Here is a 21,473-nt window from a genome sequence, read left to right on the forward strand (position 1 = left end):
AGATATCAAGAGCAACCTAGTGGTTCTAGTGGAGAGAGGGGAGGGGAGGGGCAAGATGGGGTATGGGATGAAGAGGTACAAACAGATATAAAACAGATATAAACAGGTATAAAACAGATAAGCAATAAAGATTCATTGTACAGCACAGGGAAACAGAGCCATTATTTCACAATAATTTTGAATAGAATATACTCTATAAAAATATAGAATCAAAAGATAAAAAAAATGACAGAATCCACAAACTTGTGTGCATTCCATAATTAATAAAACCACAATTTATGAAAGTCTTGGTGAATAATAATACAAGGGTTCATACCCTCTGAAGCTTTCTGTTCTGACCTAAATATTTCATATTCCATAGTACTGTAAAAAATGTATTGATTCTATTCACTATATATTAAACAGAATTTTTAAAGTGTTGGGACTCCCCTGGGTGGTGCCCAGTGTGATTTTAAGTGACCACCCCCTCAAGACAGAACTTTAGAACTGAGAATCACATAGTGAGAAATTGTATTCCCTCTTCAATTCTGTTTCAATCCTTTCTATTAAAGCAAGGGGAAAAAATCATTTTGAAGGCAGAAGTCGTTAACAACTCTAACATTTGCTAATACCCGTTTTTAACCTAGAGAGACCTGGCCTTAAGCCCAGAGCCTTTGCAAGAAGCAGAATCTAACTAGAAGTCTGTTTGTAGCAGTTACATTTTTTATCATTGCAGTTATCAAAGTCCCAACCTACAGCACCCATATAACAGACTTGTTTTTATTCTTCTCTGGAGCATCTTTCTGCAAGCGGGTGACTCCAGGGTTCTTCAGCTCCTAGAAGCTAAAAGGTATCAGAGATATCAGGCTGTGTCTCTGCATTTCTATTAGTGTTTCCAGAGCAGCTGGAAATGGATGGCTCCAAACATCAAATCCTCAAGCATTAGCTTCCTAGACATGAAACATGGGTAAAGTGACCCTTTCCCTCACCCCAGGAAAGCCTTTCTCCTGGAGACTGGTTTATCTGGGAGTTTTCCCTCCACCTCTGAGCCCCTTTCTGTCTATAAGGCCAGGAGTGCATCACATGTCCAACTCTGCTCCGGACAAAGGACAAAGGGGATGGGGTCACCATGGCTTAAAGCAATGATGATCTGCCCAGAGGACTAAAGGAGGGGCAAGACCTCATCCCAGCAGGACCCAGGTGTACATTCCTGTCTCAGGCAGGAATGCTCTGAATACACCCGCACTGAGAGCAGAGAACCTCTCCTGTCCTCAGAAGCCTCCTGGGCACCATTCTATGGATTTGAGGCTGTATCTTCAGTATGAAACTTGCAGCCAAGCTTAAGCTGCTCCCCAAGACAAAACACAGGCTCATCTCTGTATCAGGATGGCTAGAGCACAGGTTATGACTCTAGGATGGACAACCTCGTGTTACCCTTTTACTGATCTCAAGCCTAAGATTTCACATGAAAGAGGAGAGGATGTTTTTCTGAAGGAACTAACTGGAGCCAGTTAGGTTTGAGCGGACTGAAAGCAGAATTCTCTCCTTAACGTGTTCTCACATCTCTTCCAAAGAAAATTCCATTAAGGACTCAGTTCAGCTAAAACTCTTCAGAGCTGCTGCTGCTGCTGCTAAGTCGCCTCAGTTGTGTCCGACTCTGTGCGACCCCACAGACGGCAGCCCACCAGGCTTCCTTGTCCCTGGGATTCTCCAGGCAAGAACACTGGAGTGGGTTGCCATTTCCTTCTCCAATGCATGAAAATGAAAAGTGAAAGTGAGGTCACTGAGGGGAATTTCAGATTGTGTTAAAGTCTGAATTATGAAATTTTGAAAAGAAATATGATTTTATTGTCAAATACAGTAGCTAAGATAATTCAAATAAGGCTGATCAACTTTGGAAAACAATGAATAATGGTAATAAATTCTCATTATCCTTTTGGGTCAGTAAAAATGAGGGCCTGTTTTCATCTTTTTTCATGTGATTATTTTCTCTTTGATACTGCAATATTCCTACTCGTCACACTTGTTGGTGCTATTAATTTGGATTTGCTTACCAAACGTTTTGTTAATGAACTTATAACATGGCCCTGCTAATCTTCATGAGTTTTGCGTTGGAGATTCTTTAATTTATAGGCTAATAGCATCCTAAGCAACAACTATATTTCAAGAGAAATGTAGCCAGCTTGCAGACTGCCATTACTAAGCTTCAGCTATGCCCTGGCTTTACGTCAAGACCTTTGGTCATCATAACAATCATGAGGCCAGACATGCTATGACCCCACTTCACAGATAGGGCCTAAAAGGGCTTTGATAGGGGCTTCAATAAAGCTTTTCCTTACTTAAAGAAAAAAAAAAAGGAAATGAAACTTGCCATCTTCCTGTCTTTGAATGTAAACAAGTGAAGATGGACCAAACTTGAAACTGCCCAGCTTTCAGTTTTTTGGTCTATTAAATAATGACCATTTTGCTTAAAACATTCTGGTTGAATATTCTGTTACTGTTCCAAACCAGCATCAGAGGATTCACAAAGTAGCTGAGCTTCTAAGTGGGAAATTCCAAAATCTTTGAGGTAGATGAAGATAGACAAAGGTTGGATGTAACCTTTCCTGAGACCCTAAAAATGCAAAAGGTAAAACACTGCCTATGCACATTAAGCATGAAATTGTCTAGCATGAAATTGACCCTAGCACAACAGTCCTGTCTTTCTCAGAGCCGTTTCCAAACGTTATCACCTGCCTGTGTGAGTGTGAGTGCTGCGGTGTGCCCTCATGAAACACATGAATATGGACAGCCACCTTGGAGGCATGTATTCACATTTCAGAACTCCGACCTGGATGTATGGAGTGCCTAGTTTCAATGAAGCAAGATTGCCAGATAGAGACAAAACTATCGCATGTGGAACTGAATGGGTACAGGAATCTACCTGACTTCTTTCTAGCTCATGTATTAGGTGCAATCAGCCTATACTATCAATTGTCAGAAGTTTACATCGAAAATATACACATGAACACAAATAAATGGGAAGATATCTATATTCAAGTTTTAGAGGAGTTATTATTGTTTAAATGTCTATACTACCCCAAATCATTTATAGACTCAATGCAATCCCTACCAAAATTCCAATGGCATTTTTCACAAAAATAAAATAAAAAACAATTATACAATATGTACAGAACCACCATAAAATCCCCCATCCAAAGCAATATTGAGAGAGAATATAGCCAGAGACACCATACTTCCTGATTTCAAACTATATTACAAAGCTATAATAATCAAAGTAATATGGCACTGGCATAAAAGCAGATATATAGGCCAATGGAACAGAACTGGGAGCCCAGAAATAAACCCACACATATAAGATCAACTAATATTTAACTTAATATTCAATAGGCAAGGATCAGGAGCATATGGATCACTCCATATTTGTTTTCTGCATATCTGATGTTAGCAATTTAGAACATCACTGGGAGAATATTGCCTTCAGTAGTGTTGGGGAAAACTGGTTATTCACATGCAAAAGAATGAAAGTGGACCCCTCTTTTATATCATTTATGAAAATTAACTCAGAATAGATTAAGGACTTAACTATAAGGTCTGAAAGTGTAAGATTCCTAAAAAGCCCACACAGCGAGAAACCTGTTTGACAATAGTCTTAGCAAGGATTTTTTTCAAGTCTGACACTAAAAGCAACAAAAGCAGAAGTAAGTAAGTAGGATACATCAAACTAAGAAGACTTTGCCCAGAAAAGAAACGATCAACAAAATGAAAAGCAACTTAAGGAATGGAAGAAAATGTTTGTAAATCATGTATCTAATAAAGTGTTAACATCCAAAAAACATAAGGAAATCATAGAACTCAATATAGCCCAAAAATCTGAATAAAAAATGAACAGACATTTTTCCAAAGGCAACATATGAATGGCCAAAAAGCACATGAAAAGGGGCTCAAAATCACTGACCATCAGAGAAATGCAAATCGAAACCAAAATGACATACCACCTCACCTCTGTTAAATGGTTATCATCAAAAAGACAACAGATAAATGCTAGTGAGGATGTGGAGAAAAGGGAACCCTCATGCACTGTTGCTGGGAATGCAAAATAGTGCAGCCACTGTAAGAAAAACAGTATGGAAGCTCCTCAAAAATTAAAAATAGAACTGTCCTATGATCCAGCAATCCCACTTCTGGGTATTTACCCAGAGGAAATAAAATCACTATCTTGTAGAGATATCTGCACCTGAAAGTTCACTGCAGTATTATTAATAATAACCAAGACATGGAAACAACCTAAGTGTCCACTAATAGATGGAGGGATAATGAAAATGTGGTACGTATATAAAATGGAATATTATTCAACAATAGAAAAGAGAGGACTCATCATTTGCAACTATGTGAATGGACCTGGAGGGTATTACACTAAGTGAAATAAGATAAAGACAAACACTGCATGCTCTGACTTATATGTGAAATTGAAAAAAGCTGAACTCAAAGAAACAGAGTAGATTCACGACTGCCAGGGGCTGAGATGGTGGTGGGGATGAAGTGATGTTGGTCAAAGAGTACAAATTTCCAATTAAAGTCATGGAAATCTAACATTCAGCAGGCAATTAGCACTAGCAAGATTGTATCGTATATTTGAAAGTTGCTCCAAGAGTAAGTTTTAAATGTTCTTGCCATAACAATAACAAAATGGCAATGATGTGACCCAGACGTATGTGTTAAGTTGACTGTGGTGATCATTTCACAATGTATACATGTATCAAATTATCCTATCGTACACCTTAAACTTACATAATGTTATATGAGAATTATATCTCAATAGAGCCCCAGGGAAGAACAAAGAAAACATGCACACAAAGCTTCCTTTCGTCTGCCTGGTAAATGGATCTGTTAAAAAAAGTACCCAGTCCCCGTTAGCTAACTTACAAATACAAAATATTTTTCACAGTTCAGAAATATCCATCCTTTCTCAGATCCCAGGCTGACATCAATCCTGTCTAGACATTTTGTGTGACAGGATGCCCTCCCCTCCAGCTGAGTCTCTTACTGCATCCACCGTGGGCTAATACACCCGTCAGAATGTCATCTGTTTTAGTTTCACTGCCTGATAAAATTCAAGATTTTATTAAAAAATTGCTCCATGACAGATTGAGAGGACATAATTTAGGGAGATTAAATAGTCTAGGTTTTAGATGCCTGGAAGTGTTTACATCAGCGAGCCATATCAAAATAGTTGGAAAATGATGCATGGTCCACCCCCGGCCATTTCTCAGCTGAACAGCAGAGAGTCAGCCCCATTATGTCCCATATGTGTGTGTTTCCTCCAATAATGAGGAATTAAAAATAACTTTCTCACTTCCTTCCTCCAGGTCATGATCAGCCAGCCAACTGCTGTCAGGCAACCCACGGGAGGAAACCTCACTGGTTATAGTTTTTTTTTTTTTTTTTAAAAAGCCTTGAGAATAAAATAAATAACCATGTGCACATTATTCAAATAAAATTTTAATCAATGCAGAACCTGTTTCCAAACTTTCTGAGACTGCTCATGATAACGAACTCTCTGGGCTCTTCTTCCTCCTTCTTGCTGTATTATGCTAAGTGGACTGCATCAACAACGCTGATGGGAGGAAACTTTCTTACTGCTGGACTGTGGTTTGGAAGATCTTTTGAAATATCTTAATTCCCCTCTTCCAGCCTCAGTATCTCCCTGCCTCTTTGTTGGGGGTGAAATGGATGGATTTTGCATATGCTTCTGAGCTGCACAGAAAGTGTCTCAACTCAAGGGAGTCTGAGGTTTTCTTTCATTTGCATCTTTGAAGACAATCCCAGCTCCAACCAAAGCACAAATGGCACCGAAGTGATGCTGAATCATTATTGTCTTTGTCTTCACAGCCTAACAGCTTCATTCTCCATTTAGTATCACTCTGGGATTAGTGATCAGAAATGACCCGAGTGTCTGAGGACTTGGGTTCTGACAAGGGGGCTCCCATCAACCCAAGGGCAGTTTGGGTAAGTTACACATGCTTGGTCTCCCTACTCACAAAGTAAAGGTCAACTCCAATCTGACCTTATCCAAGGGCCTCGAAAGAGTCACATAAGGTGACGCATATGGCACATTTCTTTTTATTTTTAATTGGAAGATAACTGACTTACAATGTTGTGTTTATTTCTGCCATACAACAGTGTAAATCAGCCATAAGTATACATATAGCCCCTTTCTCTTGAGCCTCTCTCCCACCCTCTCATCCCATCCCTCTAGATCATCACAGAGCCCCAGGTTGAGCTCCCTGTGTTATGCAGCAACTTCCCACAAGCTATCTATTTTTCACATGGTAATGTACATATTTTAATGCAACTCTCTCAATTTACCCCACCCTCTCCTTCCCCCACTGTCTCCACAAGCCCATTCTCTATGTTTGCATCTCTATTCCTGCCCTGTAAATAGGTTCATCTGTACCATTATCAGATTCTACATATATGTGTTAATACATGATATCTGTTTTTCCCCTTCTGACTCATTTCACTCTGTGTGGAGGCACTTCTCAAAGTGCTAAGTAGCTCTAAGATTTGACCTCCATCAGGTCCTACTCCTGTGGTCCCAAAGCAGTAGTCAGTCTCACCCAAGCTGCACCCTCACCGGGATGGGGGCACCTAAGGACAGAACAGACCAGAGAAGGAGATGCCGATCATGGTTTGGACATTATGATGCTGTTTGTAATGGCATATCTCTTCATGTGCTGTGCTGGGCTTAGTTGTGTGGTCGTGTCCAACTCTTTGCAACCACATGGACTGTAGCCCGAGAGGCTCCTCTGTCCATGGGGATTCTCCAGGCAAGAATACTGCCATGCCCTCCTTCCAGGGATCTTCCCAACCCAGGGATCGAACTGGGTCTCCTGCAGTGCAAGCAGATTCTTTACAGTCTGAGCCACCAGGGAAGCTCAATAATACTGCAGTGGAGTAGCCTATCCCTTTTCCAGGGGATCTTCCTGACCCAGGAATTGAATCAGAGTCTCCTGCATTACAGGAAGACTTTTTTTACCAGCTGAGCTACCAGGGAAGTCCATATCTCTTCATATTTCCTCCCAATTCCATAAGGATACGACACAGTGAACATAAATACATAATATGTGACAAAGCACAACATTTTGCCCCCTGGACCCTTCAAATGTATTAATAAAGGATTATTTTCCCCTATCCCTGCATGAAAAGTCCAGTAGACTTCATGGCTTCGATGCTAACTGAATTCATTGAAAGGACTGGTGCTAGAGCTGAAGCTCCAATACTTTGGTCACCTGATGCAGAGAGCCAACTCATTGGAAAAGACCCTGATTCTGGGAAAGATTGAGGGCAGGAGGAGAAGGGGGCGACAGAGGATGAAACGGTTGGATGGCATCACTGACTCAGTGGACATGAGTTTGAGCAAACTCAGGGAGACAGTGAAGAACAGGGAAGCCTGGTGTGCTACAGTCCATGGGGTGGCAAAGAGTCGGCCACGACTTAGCGACTGAACAGCAATGTAATAGACCAAACTTTCATTAATGTGGGTCCTAATCCTTGTTTCCATTTTTAATTAAGACTTCAGGGGAGGTTGGGGTAAGTCCATCACTGTTTATTTTCTCCAAAGATTACAACTAAAATCTGAACAAAACACACACAAAAGAAAACAAAAGTAAAACCACCTTAAAAAAACACCAGAGAACTCTGGAGTGTGACGAATATACTCCCATTTCATTCTGTCACTACCAGAGCCTAACCAAGCACTTGCCCTGGGAGGCCTAAGCCAGGACATCCGAGAAACACCTGGAGCCCCTGAGTACTGATTCCCTGAACAAAGGAAAAGCTTGTGACTTAAATATAGAGAGTTATTTATGATATTAAATACATCATCTTTTTGTATAGGTATAAATCTGATGTATCTTTCAAAATACATTTCCATATAAAATGAATGCATCAGCATTTGTTCTGTGTAATGGTATATTGTTGCCACATTTGCTTTAAGTACTTGATCATGTATATTTTGGAGTTACTTAAATCATAATATAAAATGTCTTTATATTTACTTATAAAGTATGAGCTCCAAGGTTCTTGATTTCTTTTGCTAATTCCAGATTTCATTTTCTTGAAGGGCTTTAATTTTTTTTGGAGTGTAAAATTTTGGTGAAGAAAATGTTCATTGTTGTTCTGAAAGACATTTTCACTGGGCAAAAATTCTAAGTTGACAACTGCTTTTGGCTTTTGTCTCCTTTCCATGCTGGGAAGATGTTCTCTTTTCTAGTTTGCATTGTTTCCAATAAAAAATTTCCCATCATCTCTTTCTGTTCCTTTACAGGAAATGCATCTTTTTGTTCCATTTATTTTTAGGATTTCTATTTATCAGAGCACTTACTGCTTTCAAGCAATTTGATTATGAAGTGTCTTGGTTAGTGTCCCTTGATCTTTGGAATTCTCTGGGTTTATGGGGTTTTTTTTTGTTGTTGTTGCTGTTGTTTTGCTTTTATAAAATCAGATTTGGAAAGCGACTAACTATAATTTCTTCAAACTTTTATTTATTTATTTTTCTTAGGTTTGTTTTAGGAATTCCAACTACATGCATGTTTGGCCACTCGAAACATTTTTACTGCTTACTAATGCTCTGTTTATATTTTTCCAAGTTTTTTGCTCTTAGTGTTTCATTTTTGAATACTTTCTACTGATATATCTTCAATTTCATTAATCTTTCATTCTCTCTCAATATCTAGCATTCATCCTGCCTGATGTGTTTATCTCAGATATTGTTTTCACCCCCATAATGTGATTTTTAAAAAGATACATTATTTTATTTAGTATGTTCAGTCTTTCTTACAGCTTCTTAACCGTATATAATAAAGTCATAATATTTGTTTTAATATCTTTCTCTATTAATTCAGTTATATGAGTCCATTTTAAATTATTGATTTTTCTCTCTTCAAATTTAGGTTACATTATCCTGTTTTTTGACTAGATAAGAAGTTCTTATAATGCATTTTTAATTATGGTGTTACTTGAACATCTTCTCTACTGACAACTCAATTCATTAAAAATCACATCAGAAAGCCCTGAGTCTCCTCTAGTCATGCCAGAATGCCAGGTAGTACTTGGTTAAAAATAATAATTATGTCTTGCTTGAATGCTATCTCATTTCTCTTGGTAACAGTCTCCAAATATCTTCGATTGCCCATTATCTAAGTGGAAAACAAAGTTTGTGTAGCATTCCTAATATCACTGTTATGATGACTACTACTTGAGTCCACCCTTTCCTGACAAGAATCACGATAAGATTATAATGTCTCATATATGCATTAATATACAATATTTGCTTTTTTATTTCTGACTTACAGACTCTAGGTCCAGTTACATCTCTACAAATGACCCAATTTTAGTCCTTTTCATGGCTGAGTAACATTCCATTGTATACATGTTTACATGTATCTTTATCCATTCCTCCATTGATGGACACTTAATAAATTTAATAAATTGCTGCAATAAACATTGGAGTACATGTGTCTTTGTGCATTGTGATATCCTCAGGGTATATGCCCAGTAGTGGGATTGCTAGGTCATAGGATAGTTCCATTTTTAGTTTTTTAAGGAACCTCTATACTGTTCTCCATAGTGTCTATATCAGTTTATATTCCCACCTATAGTGCCAGAAGCTTCCATTTTCTCCACACCCTCTCCAGCATGTGAAATTTAGAAAAATTGTACAGATGAACCTATTTGCAGGAATAGAGATACAGATTTAGAAAATGGACATGTAGACAGAGAGGAGGAGGGGGAGTGGGAGAAGAATTTGGAGATTGGGATTGACATGTATCCACTACCATGTAGAAAATAGATAGCTAGTGCTGCTGCTGCTGCTGCTGCTGCTGTTAAGTCGTTTCAGTCGTGTCCGACTCTGTGCAACCCCATAGACAGCAGCCCACCAGGCTCCCCCATCCCTGGGATTCTCCAGGCAAGAATACTGGAGTGGGTTGCCATTTCCTTCTCCAATGCATGAAAGTGAAAAGTGAAAGGGAAGTCGCTCAGTCGTGTCCGACTCATGGACTGCAGTCTACCAGTGGAAATAGAGAAATTTGTATGCAGGTCAAGAAGCAATAATTAGAACCAGGCATGGAACAACGGACTGGTTCCAAATTGGGAAAAGAGTATGTGAAGACCGTATATTGTCACCCCGTTTATTTAACTTATATACAGATACATCATGGGAAATGCTGAGCTGGAGGAAGCTCAAGCTGGAATCAAGATTGCTGGGAGAAATATCAATAACCTCAGATATGCAGATGACATCACCCTTATGGCAGAAAGGGAAGAAGAACTAAAGAGCCTCTTGATGAAAGTGAAAGAGGAGAGTGAAGAAATTGGCTGAAAACTCAACATTCAGAAGACTAAGATCATAGCATCCAGTCCCATCACTTCACGGCAAATAGATGAGGAAACAGTGGAAACAGTGACAAACTTTATATTTTGGGCTCCAAAATCACTGCAGATGGTGACTGCAGCCATGAAATTAAAAGACCCTTGCTCCTTGGAAGAAAAGTTATGACCAACCTAGTGAAGTTTAGTGAAGTGAAGTGAAGTCACTCAGTTGTGTCCGACTCTTTGCAACCCCATGGACTGTAGTCTATCAGGCTCCTCCGTCCATGGGATTTTCCAGGGAAGAGTGCTGGAGTGGATTGCCATTTCCTTCTCCAGGAGACTTTCCCAACCCAGGAATCGAACCCGGGTCTCCCGCATTGCGGGCAGACGCTTTACCGTGGGAGTGCTTTTGAACTGTGGTGTTGGAGAAGACTCTTGAGAGTCCCTTGGGACTGCAAGGAGATCCAAGCAGTTCATCCTAAAGGAAATCAGTCCTGAATATTGATTGCAAGGACTGATGCTGAAGCTGAAGCTCCAATACTTTGGCCACCTGATGCAAAGCACTGACTCATTGGAAAAGACCCTGATGCTGGGAAAGATTGAAAGCGGGAGGAGAAGGGACAGAGGATGAGATGGTTGGATGGCATCACCGACTCAATGGACATGAGTTTGAGTAGGCTCTGGGAGTTAGTGATGGACAGCGAAGCCTGGCGTGCTGAAGTCTATGAGGTCGCAAAGAGTCAGAGATGCCTGAGCGACTGAACTGAACTGAACTGAGTAGGAAGCTGCTGTATAACATGGGGAGCCCAGCTTGCTGTTCTGTAGTGACCTAGATGGGTGGGTGGGTTAAGGGTAGGTGGGTGGGAGGGTTAGGGGTGGGTGGGTAAAAGGGATAGGGTGGGTGGGTGGGTGGAAGGGATGGGGTGCATGGCTGGGTTGGGGGGGTGTCCAAGAGAGAAGGGATATATTTATACATATAGCTGATTGGTCTTCCCAGGTAGCACTAGTGGTAAAGAACCTGCCTGCCAATGCAAGAGATTCAAGACATGTGGGTTTGATCCCTGGGTCAGGAAGATCCCCTTGAGGAGGACATGGCAACTTACTCCAGTATTCTTGCCTAGAGAATCCCATGGATGGAGGAGCCTGGCCAGCTACAGTCCATAGGGTCACACACAGTTGGACACGACTGAACGACAACCTAATTTCTGGAAAAATGACTGCCACGTGGTAGGTCCTCAGGACCTTATTTGTTGTAAGACAGAAGAAAAATTCATGAGCATCTAATATACAAACTCAGTGAATGACCTAGCCTCTCTTTTTCTCCTTACGCTGCTTCCAGAGAAGACATCAATAGAACATTTTATACTTTCTTTTGAATATCTGTAACCTTTTCTAAGAGCACTTTCCCCCCAAAGCAGGATGAAACTGAAAGGATTGCAGCCTCCATGAGAATCTGGAAGTGTGGGGATTGCCGTAGTAATTGATTCCTTAAAAACAATTTCAGAAGAGAAGTTTCCCTTTTGCCTCCCCTCTTCTATCGGTTTGTGGTGTTTTGACCCACATTATGCATATAAATACGGTCCTTGTGGATGCCAGTGATGGGGCTCTTGCTCTGATGCTCAGACAAAGCAAGCTGTCTGTGACACATGCCCATGGCCCTCTTTTGAGCAGACACAGTGACATATTCTGGTAGGAATCACACTGAGTTGTTAAATAGATTGGGTTATCAATAAAACCACACTGAATACATTTTGCTATTTTATTTCATTTTATTTCTTCTGCTTTATGACTAGAAATCAGTATTTTATTTCATTTCATTATCTTATTTCATTTAGTTTTGGCTGCACTGGGTCTTCCTTGCTGTGTGAAGTCTTCTCTCTAGTTGCCATGCAAGGGCTTAGTTGTCCCATGGCATGTGGGATCTTAATTCCCCGACGAGGGATTGAACTCACATCCCCTGCACTGGAAGGTGGATTCTTAACCACTGGACCACCAGGGAAGTCCCAGAAATCAGCGTTTTAGAAGAGGAACAAATGTGTGCGTGTGTATTCGAAACATCAGTGAAGGGATTCAGAGATAAAGATAGACAGATACAGATATAGATACATAAGATGCATAGATAGAGAGACACAGATGATACAGGTATAGACGATATAAGTATAGTTATATAGATATGATATTGGGGTTTCCCAGGTGGCTCAGTGGTAAAGAATCCATCTGCCAATGCAGGAGATGCAAGAGATGTCAGTTCAATCTCTGGGTCAGGAAGATTCCCTGGAGGAGGGCATGGAAACCCACTCCTGTATTCTTGCCTGGAAAATTCCATGAACAGAGGAGCCTGGAGGGCTACAGTCCATAGGGCTGCAGAGAGTCGGACACAACTGAGCTACTGAGCACATAGATATATACATGTAGAAGTAGCTATCACTGGGTTATTATTAGGTCATTCTTTCAACAGCATCTGATTTTGTTAGATTATTCCATAAAAAGAACTATTTATTAATAAAGAATATTTGTTTCTTTACCGAAAGCTTGCCATAAGTACCAGAACCAGAGGAGCAGAAGCCCCCAAGTCTTACTCTGTATGCCTTCCCCAATTCTGCTTCTCATGAAATAATCTGGGCCCAGGTTGGCTCAAGAATGTCTGTCTCCATCAGGACATAAGAGAAAAGCTCCTGATGGAAAACAACTGGAAGGGCAGTGAAGATGGTCTACTTGCTACAGTAACAGAAATCAAGGCGGAGAAGCCTTGCCAATGGTTATTTCTTCAGATTCCTGGGCTCTTCAAAGGGCAAGTATGAGACAGAAGGATCCTTGAAGAGCCGGCACTGACTTCGTTTCTTGGAAGGAGATGGATGTGTCATCAAATCCCGTCTACAGACTTAAAGAGCAGCCCCCTTTCTTTTTACAGTTTATCACTCACTATGCAGCAGCAGCAGCACGCACCCCTGGCGGAGAAGGCAATGGCACCCCACTCAAGTACTCCTGCCTGGAGAATCCCATGGATGGAGGAGCCTGGTAGGCTGCAGTCCATGGGGTCGCTAAGAGTTGGACACGACTGTTCACTTTTCACTTTCATGCATTGGAGAAGGAAATGGCAACCCACTCCAGTGTTCTTGCCTGGAGAATCCCAGGGATGGAGGAGCCTGGTGGGCTGCTGTCTATGGGGTCACACAGAGTCGGACACAACTGAAGCGACTTAGCAGCAGCAGCAGCATGCACCCCTGGTGGTACTAGTGGTAAAGAACCCGTCTGACAATACAGGAGACATAAGACATGCAGGTTCAATCCCTGGGTTGGGAAGATTTCCCTAGAGGAAGAAATGGCAACCCACTCTAGTATTCTTGCCTGGAAAATCCCACGAACAGAGGAGCTTTGCGGGCTACAGTCCCTGGGATCGCAAAAAGTCCAACATGACTGAAGAAACTTTGCACAATGCATCTCTATTCCAAGCAGTTAAAATTGCATCAGACTCCCCTGGTGGTCGGGTGGTTAAGAATCTGCCTGCTAATGTAGGGGACATGGGTTCCATCCCTGGTCAGGGAAGCTTCCACATGCTGTGGAGTGAGTCAGCCCATGCAACACAGCTACTGAAGCCCACACGTCTAGAGATTAGGCTCTGCAAGAAGAAACCACCAGAATGAGAAGCGCATGCACCACAACTAGAGAGTAGCTAGCCCTCACTTGTTGCAACTAAAGAAAGCCCTCGTGCAGCAATGAAGAACCAGTGCAGCCAAAAATAATAAATAAATTAAAAAATTAATGTCCTTTAAATCTCTTTTAATCTATGGATTTATCTCCAATCCCTTCCCTTTAATTTGTTTAAGCGAATCTGATGAAGAAACTGAGCCACTTGGCCTATACGATTTCCCAGATCCCAGGTTTCTTTCATGTTCCTTGCATATTGGCAGCTGAGTCCAGAGACTGCGTAAGACTCAGGCTTAAGGTATTTGGAAAAATTATAGTGTTTTTCAAAATTCAAAGTGAAGGTTTATCTGTTTTTTAATCTTAGCAATCAATGATGTTTACTAACCAAATTTATCACTTGCTGGAAGCTATGAGATGTAAAGGTAATATGTATGTGTTAATATGTAATAATAAATGTAAGAACATACTTGTATGTGTAAATATACTGTAGGTAATATAAATAGCATGTGTTATTGAATATAGCTATATGTTGATATATGATCTATATTATGTAACTAGATTTTTATATTTTAAAATTAAATATAACAAGTTTATGTCAGCAGCTGTCACATTATGTGAAGAAAATAAAGCCAGGACCTAGAATAATGGGATGAATGGTGTTAATGATGCTACCTAGGAAGACCTTATAATGAAACTAATAAAACTCATGGCCTTTGAGTTGACAAGTAAACGCAATATAGACTCAACTACGCAAAGATCATGAATTTTGCACTAGGCAAATAAACAGCAAATGAAAAGATTCTTAGTTGAGAAAGATTTGGATATGTTTCAAAGCACAAAGACAGAAGCTGGAAAAAAGTCAGTGCAGCTAAAACTTAGTAAGAAAGCAATAACATTAGGTGAGATTTTTGTCTGGTGACAGGGTGATTGCCTTGCAGGTCACAGTTGCCATATTTCAGACACTTAAGTGCTTTAAGTTACAGAGTCAGCCCAAAGGCCCTCCTTCCAATACAGGCTTTTATTTAAAGAAGCGCCTATTCTAATGCTCCTTTGAGTGTTTTAGTATATTCCCTAAAGTGAATACACAAAGCTCTATCATTTATATCTTCATATAACTTTCCACCATCCATTTAAAATACCACTCTTGTGGAAAAGATGATACGTCTTACTTTATACAGGACTGATTGTATAGAAGGTCTGCTTAGTTTAAGAACTGTTTGCACTGTATCTACACAGAGAACAAAGAGAAGAATCATTATATGAGTGGAGAAAAAAATTGTCTCAATTATGTGTAGATTCCAGATGGGCTGATTCACATGTATTTACTCCTCTTAGAACGAGCGGTTCTTCTCTGAAAGACACAGCCGTCATTGAAATCCTAACATTTTTCACAGAAAATGGAAAGATGTCTCGCACATTTCTGTGGATGGCTAAAGAAGCTGTTCATTCCTAAAATTAAAAAAAACACACACACATCAAAATTTGCCTTTTCTCCAGTTTCAGGGAGCTCTGAGTTGAAATTTGAGTACTCGCCTGCGGTCACAGTTTCTCCATCCATTATGTCTGGATAGATTCCTAAAGCAGCATCTCTAGGGCATGAAATCTGGGCACAGATTCCCAAATTGTGGGTATGGTCATCTTCTCGAATCTGTACTGCTCACCTTGTGACTTCACTGGTCAGAGGTTTGCCTTCTCAAGAGAGGAATATCAGTACCTGCCTCCTCCTTAGTCTAAACCAATCGAACCGGTAGAAAAGACAGGCTATGTTCTTTGGGAATCAAATTGATTTTTCCAATCAATAATTTGATAGCTCAAACTCTAAAAACCTAGATAAATTCAGTGAAAACGAGTTATGACTCTCAGAGAATCTCATTAAAGAAGCATGTTAGATTCTTTTTCTCTTCTGCAGTTTAGATATCTCAGGATACGGTACATGTTTGTTTCAAATTGACTTGTTGGGGTGGGAGGGGGGAAACGAAGGACAGATACAACTCAGATGCCTAATTAAATAAGCCGGAAACAATTAGGGCTGATCAACATTTAATGACTTTCTGTGTGGCTATTATCCATTGCTGATTCAGAGACTAGTTGAAAGTCACTCTCATCTCCCACCGATTTTTCATTTGATCTTCAGCCCTGCTGTTTGTTTCTTCACTTTGAACACATCAGGTTTATTTTAATTAATTTTTATTGGAATAGAGTTGCTTTACAATGCTGTGTTTGTTTCTATTGTGCAGCAAAGTGAATCAGTTAAACAGGTATCTGCCCTTTTTTGGATTTCCTTCCCATTTAGGTCACCACAGAGAACTGAGCAGGGTTCCCTGAGGTACACAGTAGGTCTTCATGAGCTATTTTACTTAATTTTTTTGCCGTTCCACACAGCATGGCTTAGTTCCCTGACCAGGGATTGAACTCGTGCCCCCTGCACTGGAAGCATGGAGTCTTAACCACTGGACTGCCAGGGCAGTCACATTTGCCTATTCTATACATAGTATCAATGGTGCATGTATGTCAATCCCAGTCTTCCAATTCATCCCACCCTTTTCCTCCCTTGGTATCCATATGTTTGTTCTCCACATCTGTGTCTCTATTTCTGAACAGATTCAAGTTTTAACAATAAAAATGGTGACTGTGTTGATGCCCACATTGCTCTTGGCATCTCTCTCTTATCCATAAAGCCCCCCTCCACACAGCCATCTTCGGAAGCAGTGCATTTCCAACCCTGTTGAGGATCACTGCTACCTTTCAACGCCCTGAGTTGGCCTCCTGTCCCAGGTCTTGCCTTGAGAACTGTCCCAGGGTGGTTATTGTCTTTAATCACAGCCCCCATTGCTACCCAGTTCCCATTGGTCCTCCATCAAGGATGTACTCCTCCCACCAAAAAAAGGTCCCACTTCCAAGACGAAATGGTCAGCTGTGCCACTTAGCTTCTGTTTTGCTTAGGCAATTTGGTTAGAGAAGTGGAGTCAGCCCTCTCAGGGCTTTCCCAGTTCTTGCAGACCTGAATAGAGAGAAATTGAAAACATCTTTTGAAAAGAACAGGCGGAATCCCATGCATGTGGCCCATCCCACCTGGCTGAGGGCTACCTCTTCCTTTTGGAAAAGCACATAGATCTCCTGGATTCGATCTCTAGACCAGGGTTTTTCAACCTCATGGAATTGGCATTTGGGGCCAGAAAATTATTTTTTTTAATATTTTTATTTATTTATTTATTTTTCTAACCTATATTTTATTTTTTAAGGGGTGTCTGTTGTAGGGTGGTTAGCAAAGCTCCTGGTCTCTACTGACTAGATTAAGATATGTTCTAATCAATCTGGAAGTACTTTGGCTCTTTGGAGGGGCTTATTTATGTTTTCTGAATTTTTTATTTTGTATTGGGGTATAGTAGATCAACAATATTGTGATAGTTTCAGGTGAACAGTGAAGGGACTCAGCCATACATATACATATATCCACGCTTCCCAGGTGGTAAAAATTCCAGTGGTAAAGAATCTACCTGCCAATGCAGGAAATGCAAAAGATGTGGGTTCTATCCCTGGGTTGGGAGGATCTCCCGGAGTAGGAAATGGCAACCCACTCCAGTGTTCTTGCCCGGAAAATTCCATGGACAGGGGAGACTGGCGGGCTACAGTCCATGAGCACACACACACATTCTCCTTCAAAACCCCCTCCCATCCAGGCTGCCACATAACATTGAGCAGAGTACCCTGTGCTATACAGTATGTCCTTGTTGGTTATCCACTTAGAATATAGCAGTGTGTAGAGTGTGTAGGAAGCACTTGGGCTTTATCAGTCTCACTTTCTAACCGCAGTTATTATACTTCTGGAAACAACTCCTCAGGACCACATCACCTGTGATTTGTACCTGGTTCCTACACACAAGGTAACCCCATCAATAGGAGAGAAAATATCTTCTTGTCTGTCTGCCATGAGACTTGAGAAGAGGTTGGTTTGCAGGACTCTGACCTATGCAAATCTGTTACAAGAGGATGGCTGAGCTCCTTTGAATAACTCAGTCATTAGCCATTTGGAGTGAAACTGACTCAGATGACATCCTGATTTTGGAAGGAAATCTTACTCCTCAACATTCTATTTCTCAGAGATGTCAATGGCCCAGCAGAGGCCGCAATAAGCCACCGGAAGCTAATGCTTGTTATAGCAGCTAGTTCATCTTAGACGGTCGACATTTGGACCTAAACACTGTCATACAGACAATATGAAGTAAGTCAGAAATTTAAATACAAATATTGTATATTAATGCATATATGTAGAATCTGAAAAAAAATTGTAGAATCTTTGTAAAAAATTATTTACAAAGCAGAAACACACACAGATGTAGAGAACACCAAGGAGGTTCCGGAAGATGGGGTGGGATGAATAGGAAAATTGGGATTGACATATATAAGCTATTGATACTATGTATAAAATAGGAAACTAGTGAGACCCTACTGTTTAGCACAGGGAACTGCGGTGACTAACTGTGCTCTGTGGTGACCTAAACGGGAAGGAAATCCGAAAAGGGGATTGTATGTATACAGATAGCTGATTCACTTTGCTGTACAGTAGAAACCAGCATAGCATTGTAAAGCAGTTATACTCCAATTATTTTTCAGGCAGAAAAACAAAAACAATAGACATATTGTAATATATTCCTAACTGGAATCCTTATTTCACTTAACACAGTTTATAGTATTGTTTCAGAAATATTTTCTGCTTAAAAATTTTGCCCAGCTCTTCTGTATTTTTTACTTGTTTTGATTTGCTATTCCTTGTATTTTTCACAACAGCTGTTTCCTAAACTTCAGAAGCCATTTAGGTTTTACAACTTCTGAAAATACCCCTTGCTTTTCTCCTTTATTGCACAACCTGTGAAGCTGTATCTTTTTGTAGTCACAGTTGCAATTATTTTAAAGATGAGTTTGTAAATGCAGGGAAATAGAACTATCATTCTTTTCTTTCTGGTATATTGACAAACTTTGAACTGAAGTTATTTCCTTGACAATTTCTCTTTCACACACATCAGTGATGACTTTGGTTTGGTTTGGATAATACTGTATATTAACTATAAAGTGATTTCATAAATTTTGCCAACCTAATTGGAGCTTTATTTTCCTCTCCGAGATGTGCTCTGTTATTTCCCCAACTGTCAGAGGACAAAAATAAGCCTGCTGTTGACTCACAACCTTCTCCCAAACTACACGCAAAAAAAGTTGCTTAAAGATGATTCTCACTAACAATTAATGGTTAGATTAATTAGTGATTTTTAAAATCCTCATTGAGATGTTACAACCAGAGCCCCTACAAGCAGTCTTCTGTTTATATATGGGAGTTCAACTTCATGGGCTTATCTAGTGACCTGTCGATAAGCATCTCAGGATGGCATGAAAACCATACCATGATGGCTTGGTTTAATGATAAGTGAGGATCCTAAGAGTTTACAAGCAGTGACTGTTTCCAAGAGTTTGTATGCATTTCTGAATTCTTACCTAATCTGTTTTACATTAATTTTAGAATGTCTACAAGCAATGTTTAGAGTGACACCCTTCTTGGGCTTAAATTTGCATAAAAATGTTGAAAGAATTGCATGTGTTTCTGAGTTTGACACAAGGATGGATTTTTTAAAGTTATATTTTCACCCTAGCATACACCTCTTTTTTATAAAGTCATTCTTATTTTATTTATTTATTTTTTTCTGCCCCACACAGCATGTGGAATCTTAGTTCCCCAACCAGGAAGCAAGCCCCCTGCAGCGGGAGTGCTGGACAGCCAGAGAAGTCCCATGGGACAGATTTTACACAGGATCTGCTTATATAATGCGAAATCTGTGTATTTAGCCATGGGCAACTATGTCCTGCTTTCTCAGAACATCGATTACTGCAGTAATTCTGTACCGATGTGATTGTCAATTATGTTTATAACACAACATAAGGATGACGTGAAAAATCCCATTGTCCAATGATACAGAGAATTTAAAGAAGAAAAGCAGGCAGGCCAGATTGAAAACAAGATTTTGGGATACCATCTCTAAACACCAACATCCTGAAAAAAATGGAGAAAACTGGGCAAAAATAGACAACTAATATGGTAAGTTCCACCGAACAAACCACTTTTGTAAATCAAACAGATCTCTAAGTAAATCCTGAACATTTTCCCCTTTGTATTTAAAAAATTGAATAAAAAGTAAGTAAATAAAAAAAGAATGTCAAAGGCCAGGAGAATCAGATATTCAGTTCAGTTCAGTTCAGTTCAGTCGCTCAATTGTGTCTGGACTCTTTGTGATCCCATAAACTGCAGCATGCCAGACCTCCTGTCCATCATCAACTCCTGGAGTTCACTCAAACTTATGTCCATTGAGTCAGTGATGCCATCCAACCATCTCATCCTCTGTCATCCCCTTTTCCTCCCACCTTCAATCTTTCCCAGCATCAGAGGAGTCTTTTCAAATGAGTCAGCTCTTTGCATCAGGTGGTCAAAGTATTGGGATTTCAGCTTCAGCAGATATTGCTACCTGATAAGACAACAGATATGAAGTACCTGGGAAAGATGCTTGTGGGAGATTGGCATGCTTGAAAGGCACAGTGACTCAGGTACCCTTTTATAATTAGTTGCTTAAGTCTTTGGAGGAGGCAATGGCACCCCACTCCAGTACTCTTGCCTGGAAAATCCCATGGACGGAGGAGCCTGGTGGGCTGCAGTCCATGGGGTCGCTAAGAGTCATACACGACTGAGCAACTTCTCTTTCACTTTTCACTTTCATGCATTGGAGAAGGAAATGGCAACCCACTCCACTAAAGATGGAGGAACATTTGAGTTTAGACAATTATTACAGCCTTTTGGAGCCTTTTAGCTATGCTTATTCAAGTAACTAAAATTGAACTCCCCAGTATCAAAACACACCTGCTTTGTGGACTTCCCTGATGGTTCAGTGGTTAAGACTCCACACTCCCAATGCAGGGGACACAGGTTTGATCCCTGGTCGGGGGGGGCGGGGAACTAAGATCCTGCATGCTGAGTGGTGCATCCTTGAAACAAAACAAAATGCATGCTTTGACAAAAAGTAGAAAACTGCAATGCCCCAGCATCAGTCTAGCAGCAGATGGGGCCTCACACAGATAAGCCCACTGGAAAACACAAGGCACGTGGGTTGGCAGATAAAAGCATCTAAGAGGAAAAGTGATCCACGCCCACTGTGTATATCTGTGTGTATCTTTCAGAGATGGGACAGATTGCATAAGAAGCAGGAAGAAGAGTCAAGAATCACCAGTCATATCTATGAGTGCTCTACTGATGTTCTTTGCAGGATGTGATAACCAAGAGAGAGCATCTCATCTGACTAGGGACAGAGGACCTCTGGGAATATCAGCTGTTGTGGGACATCCTGGGTAGCTGTGGTTGAGGTGATGGCTCTTTTGCCTGATCTGTGAGGCTGCAGGGAAAGAGACAAGCTGGTGGCCAACTGCATGCCCAGGTC

Source organism: Capricornis sumatraensis, chromosome 17 (genome assembly GCF_032405125.1).
Source record: "Capricornis sumatraensis isolate serow.1 chromosome 17, serow.2, whole genome shotgun sequence".
Taxonomy (NCBI): domain Eukaryota; kingdom Metazoa; phylum Chordata; class Mammalia; order Artiodactyla; family Bovidae; genus Capricornis; species Capricornis sumatraensis.